Raw genomic sequence first — 6,000 nt, forward strand, 5'->3', positions numbered from 1 at the left:
GCGTTGTATAAACTCCGCGATGAAGAAAGTCCGCGACGGACAAACTCCGCGATGGAGAAACTCCGCGTTGGAGAAAAGTCCGCTCTGGAGAAACTCTACGCTGGAGAAACTCCGCGATGGAGACACTCCGCGCAGGAGAAACTCCGCGCTGGAGAAACTCCGTGTTGGGGAAACTTCGCGTTGGAGAAACGGTGCGTTGGAGAAGCTCCGCGTTGGAGAAACTCCGCGCTTGAAACACACCACGGTGGAGAAACTCCGCGTTGGAGAAAGTCCGCGTTGGAGAAGGTCCGCGTTGGAGAAAGTCCGCGTTGGAGAACGTCCGCGCTGGAGAAACACCGCGTTGTATAAACTCCGCGCTGGAGAAACTCCGCGATGAAGAAAATCCGCGACGGACAAATTCCGCGATGGAGAAACTCCGCGTTGGAGAAAAGTCCGCTCTGGAGAAACTCTACGCTGGAGAAACTCCGCGCTGGAGCAACTCCGCGTTGGAGAAACTCCGCGCTGGAGAAACTCCGTGCTGCATAAAATGTGCGCTGGAGAAACTCCGGGCTGGAGAAACTCCGCGCTGGAGAAACTCCGTGCTGGACAAACTCCGCGCTGGAGAAACTTCGCGTTGGAGAAACTGCGCGTTGGAGAAACTCCGCGTTCGAGAAGATCCGCGTTGGAGAAAGTCCGCGTTGGAGAAAGTCCGCGTTGGAGAAACTCCGCGTTGAAGAAAGTCCGCGTTGGAGAAAGTCCGCGCTGGAGAAACTCCGCGTTGTATAAACTCCGCGATGAAGAAAGTCCGCGACGGACAAACTCCGCGATGGAGAAACTCCACGTTGGAGAAAAGACCGCTCTGGAGAAACTCTACACTGGAGAAACTCCGCGCTGTAGCAACTCCGCGTTGGAGAAACTCCGCGCTGGAGAAACTCCGTGCTGGACAAACTCCGCGCTGGAGAAACTCCGTGTTGGAGAAACTCCGCGCTGGAGAAACTTCGCGTTGGAGAAACTGCGCGTTGGAGAAAGTCCGCGTCGGAGAAGGTCCGCGTTGGAGAATGTCCGCGTTGGAGAAGGTCCGCGTTGGAGAAAGTCCACGTTGGAGAAAGTCCGCGTTGGAGAAACTCCGCGTTCAAGAAAGTCCGCGTTGGAGAAAGTCCGCGCTGGAGAAACTCCGCGTTGTATAAACTCCGCGCTGGAGAAACTCCGCGATGGAGAACCTCCGCGACGGACAAACTCCGCGATGGAGAAACTCCGCGTTGGAGAAAAGTCCGCTCTGGAGAAACTCTACGCTGAAGAAACTCCGCGCTAGAGCAACTCCGCGTTCGAGAAACTCCGCGCTGGAGAAACTCCGTGCTGCATAAAATCTGCGCTGGAGAAAATCCGGGCTGGAGAAACTCCGTGTTGGAGAAACTCCGCGCTGGAGAAACTTCGCGTTGGAGAAACTGCGCGTTGGAGAAACTCCGCGTTGGAGAAACTCCGCGTTGGAGAAAGTCCGCGTTGGAGAAAGTCCGCGTTGGAGAGTGTCCGCGATGGAGAAACTCCGCGCTGGAGAAACTCCGTGTTGGGGAAACTTCGCGTAGGAGAAACGGCGCGTTGGAGAAGCTCCGCGTTGGAGAAACACCGCGCTTGAAACACACCGCGCTGGAGAAACTCCGCGTTGGAGAAAGTCCGCGTTGGAGAAGGTCCGCGTTGGAGAAAGTCCGCGTTGGAGAAAGTCCGCGCTGGAGAAACTGCGCGTTGGAGAAACTGCGCGTTGGAGAAACTCCGCGTTGGAGAAACTCTGCGTTGGAGAAAGTCCGCGTTGGAGAAAGTCCGCGTTGGTGAGAGTCCGCGATGGAGAAACTCCGAACTGGAGAAACTCCGCGATGGAGACAATCCGCGCTGGAGAAACTCCGCGCTGAAGAAACTCCGTGTAGGAGAAACTCCGCGTTGGAGAAACTCCGCTTTGGAGAAAGTCCGCGTTGGAGAAAGTCCGCGTTGGAGAAAGTCCGCGTTGGAGAGTCCGCGATGGAGAAACTCCGCGCTGGAGAAAAATCGGGCTGGAGAAACTCCGTGTTGGAGAAACTCCGCGTTTGAGAAACTCCGAACTGGAGAAGCTCCGCGCTGGAGATTCTCCGCGGTGGAGAAACTCCGCGCTGGAGAAACTCTGTGTTGGAGAAACTCTGTGTTGGAGAAATTCCGCCTTGGAGAAACTTCGCTTTGAAGAAACGGCGCGTTGGAGAAACTCCGCGTTAGAGAAACTCCGCGCTTGAAACACACCACGCTGGAGAAACTCCGCGTTGGAGAAAATCCGCGTCGGAGAAGGTCCGCGTTGGAGAAACTCCGCGTTGGAGAAACTCCGTGTTGTAGAAACTCCGCTTTGGAGAAACTTCGCGTTGAAAAAACGGCGCGTTGGAGATTCTCCGCGTTGGAGAAACTCCGCACTTGAAACACACCTCGCTGGAGAAACTCCGCGTTGGAGAAAGTCCGCGTTGGAGAAGGTCCGCGTTGGAGAAAGTCCGCGTTGGAGAAAGTCCGCGTTGGAGAAACTCCGCGTTGAAGAAAGTCCGCGTTGGAGAAAGTCCGCGCTGGAGAAACTCCGCGTTGTATAAACTCCGCGATGAAGAAAGTCCGCGACGGACAAACTCCGCGATGGAGACACTCCGCGCTGGGGAAACTCCGCGCTGGAGAAACTCCGCGCTGGAGAAACTCCGTGTTGGGGAAACTTCGCGTTGGAGAAACGGTGCGTTGGAGAAGCTCCGCGTTGGAGAAACTCCGCGCTTGAAACACACCACGGTGGAGAAACTCCGCGTTGGAGAAGGTCCGCGTTGGAGAAAGTCCGCGTTGGAGAAAGTCCGCGCTGGAGAAACTCCGCGTTGTATAAACTCCGCGCTGGAGAAGCTCCGCGATGAAGAAAATCCGCGACGGACAAACTCCGCGATGGAGAAACTCCGCGTTGGAGTAAAGTCCGCTCTGGAGAAACTCTACGCTGGAGAAACTCCGCGCTGGAGCAACTCCGCGTTGGAGAAACTCCGCGCTGGAGAAACTCCGTGCTGCATAAAATCTGCGCTGGAGAAACTCCGGGCTGGAGAAACTCCGCGCTGGAGAAACTCCGTGCTGGACAAACTCCGCGCTGGAGAAACTTCGCGTTGGAGAAACTGCGCGTTGTAGAAACTCCGCGTTGGAAAAACTCCGCGTTGGAGAAAGTCCGCGTTGGAGAAATTCCGCGTTGGAGAGAGTGCGATGGAGAAATTCCGCGCTGGAGAAACTCCGCGTTTGAGAAACTCCGAACTCTAGAAACTCCGCGATGAAGAAAGTCCGCGACGGACAAACTCCGCGATGGAGAAACTCCGCGTTGGAGAAAAGACCGCTCTGGAGAAACTCTACACTGGAGAAACTCCGCGCTGTAGCAACTCCGCGTTGGAGAAACTCCGCGCTGGAGAAACTCCGTGCTGGACAAACTCCGCGCTGGAGAAACTCCGTGTTGGAGAAACTCCGCGCTGGAGAAACTTCGCGTTGGAGAAACTGCGCGTTGGAGAAACTTCGCTTTGAAGAAACGGCGCGTTGGAGAAACTCCGCGTTAGAGAAACTCCGCGCTTGAAACACACCGCGCTGGAGAAACTCCGCGTTGGAGAAAGTCCGCGTCGGAGAAGGTCCGCGTTGGAGAAAGTCCGCGTTGGAGAAAATCCGTGATGTAGAAACTCCGCCTTGGAGAAACTTCGCGTTGAAGAAACGGCGCGTTGGAGATACTCCGCGTTGGAGAAACTACGCGCTTGAAACACACCGCGCTGGAGAAACTCCGCGTTGGAGAAAGTCCGGGTTGGAGAAGGTCCGCGTTGGAGAAAGTCCACGTTGGAGAAAGTCCGCGTTGGAGAAACTCCACGTTCAAGAAAGTCCGCGTTGGAGAAAGTCCGCGCTGGAGAAACTCCGCGTTGTATAAACTCCGCGCTGGAGAAAGTCCGCGATGGAGAACCTCCGCGACGGACAAACTCCGCGATGGAGAAACTCCGCGTTGGAGAAAAGTCAGCTCTGGAGAAACTCTACGCTGAAGAAACTCCGCGCTAGAGCAACTCCGCGTTCGAGAAACTCCGCGCTGGAGAAACTCCGTGCTGCGTAAAATCTGCGCTGGAGATACTCTGGGCTGGAGAAACTCCGTGTTGGAGAAACTCCGCGCTGGAGAAACTTCGCGTTGGAGAAACTGCGCGTTGGAGAAACTCCGCGTTGGAGAAAGTCCGCGTTGGAGAAAGTCCGCGTTGGAGAGTGTCCTCGATGGAGAAACTCCGCGCTGGAGAAACTCCGTGGTGGGGAAACTTCGCGTAGGAGAAACGGCGCGTTGGAGAAGCTCCGCGTTGGAGAAACACCGCGCTTGAAACACACCGCGCTGGAGAAACTCCGCGATGGAGAACCTCCGCGACGGACAAACTCCGCGATGGAGAAACTCCGCGTTGGAGAAAAGTCCGCTCTGGAGAAACTCTACGCTGAAGAAACTCCGCGCTAGAGCAACTCCGCGTTCGAGAAACTCCGCGCTGGAGAAACTCCGTGCTGCATAAAATCTGCGCTGAAGAAAATCCGGGCTGGAGAAACTCCGTGTTGGAGAAACTCCGCGCTGGAGAAACTTCGCGTTGGAGAAACTGCGCGTTGGAGAAACTCCGCGTTGGAGAAACTCCGCGTTGGAGAAAGTCCGCGTTGGAGAAAGTCCGCGTTGGAGAGTGTCCGCGATGGAGAAACTCCGCGCTGGAGAAACTCCGTGGTGGGGAAACTTCGCGTAGGAGAAACGGCGCGTTGGAGAAGCTCCGCGTTGGAGAAACACCGCGCTTGAAACACACCGCGCTGGAGAAACTCCGCGTTGGAGAAAGTCCGCGTTGGAGAAGGTCCGCGTTGGAGAAAGTCCGCGTTGGAGAAAGTCCGCGCTGGAGAAACTGCGCGTTGGAGAAACTGCGCGTTGGAGAAACTCCGCGTTGGAGAAACTCTGCGTTGGAGAAATTCCGCGTTGGAGAAAGTCCGCGTTGGTGAGTCCGCGATGGAGAAACTCCGAACTGGAGAAACTCCGCGATGGAGACAATCCGCGCTGGAGAAACTCCGCGCTGAAGAAACTCCGTGTAGGAGAAACTCCGTGTTGGAGAAACTCCGCGTTGGAGAAACTCCGCTTTGGAGAAAGTCCGCGTTGGAGAAAGTCCGCGTTGGAGAAAGTCCGCGTTGGAGAGTCCGCGATGGAGAAACTCCGCGCTGGAGAAAAATCGGGCTGGAGAAACTCCGTGTTGGAGAAACTCCGCGTTTGAGAAACTCCGAACTGGAGAAGCTCCGCGCTGGAGATTCTCCGCGGTGGAGAAACTCCGCGCTGGAGAAACTCTGTGTTGGAGAAACTCTGTGTTGGAGAAATTCCGCCTTGGAGAAACTTCGCTTTGAAGAAACGGCGCGTTGGAGAAACTCCGCGTTAGAGAAACTCCGCGCTTGAAACACACCACGCTGGAGAAACTCCGCGTTGGAGAAAATCCGCGTCGGAGAAGGTCCGCGTTGGAGAAACTCCGCGTTGGAGAAACTCCGTGTTGTAGAAACTCCGCTTTGGAGAAACTTCGCGTTGAAAAAACGGCGCGTTGGAGATTCTCCGCGTTGGAGAAACTCCGCACTTGAAACACACCTCGCTGGAGAAACTCCGCGTTGGAGAAAGTCCGCGTTGGAGAAGGTCCGCGTTGGAGAAAGTCCGCGTTGGAGAAAGTCCGCGTTGGAGAAACTCCGCGTTGAAGAAAGTCCGCTTTGGAGAAAGTCCGCGCTGGAGAAACTCCGCGTTGTATAAACTCCGCGATGAAGAAAGTCCGCGACGGACAAACTCCGCGATGGAGAAACTCCGCGTTGGAGAAAAGTCCGCTCTGGAGAAACTCTACGCTGGAGAAACTCCGCGATGGAGACACTCCGCGCTGGAGGAACTCCGCGCTGGAGAAACTCCGCGCTGGAGAAACTCCGTGTTGGGGAAACTTCGCGTTGGAGAAACGGTGCGTTGGAGAAGCTCCGCGTTGGAGAAACTCCGCGCTTGAAACACAC

This window comes from Amblyomma americanum, chromosome 8 (assembly GCF_052857255.1).
Source record: "Amblyomma americanum isolate KBUSLIRL-KWMA chromosome 8, ASM5285725v1, whole genome shotgun sequence".
Lineage (NCBI taxonomy): Eukaryota > Metazoa > Arthropoda > Arachnida > Ixodida > Ixodidae > Amblyomma > Amblyomma americanum.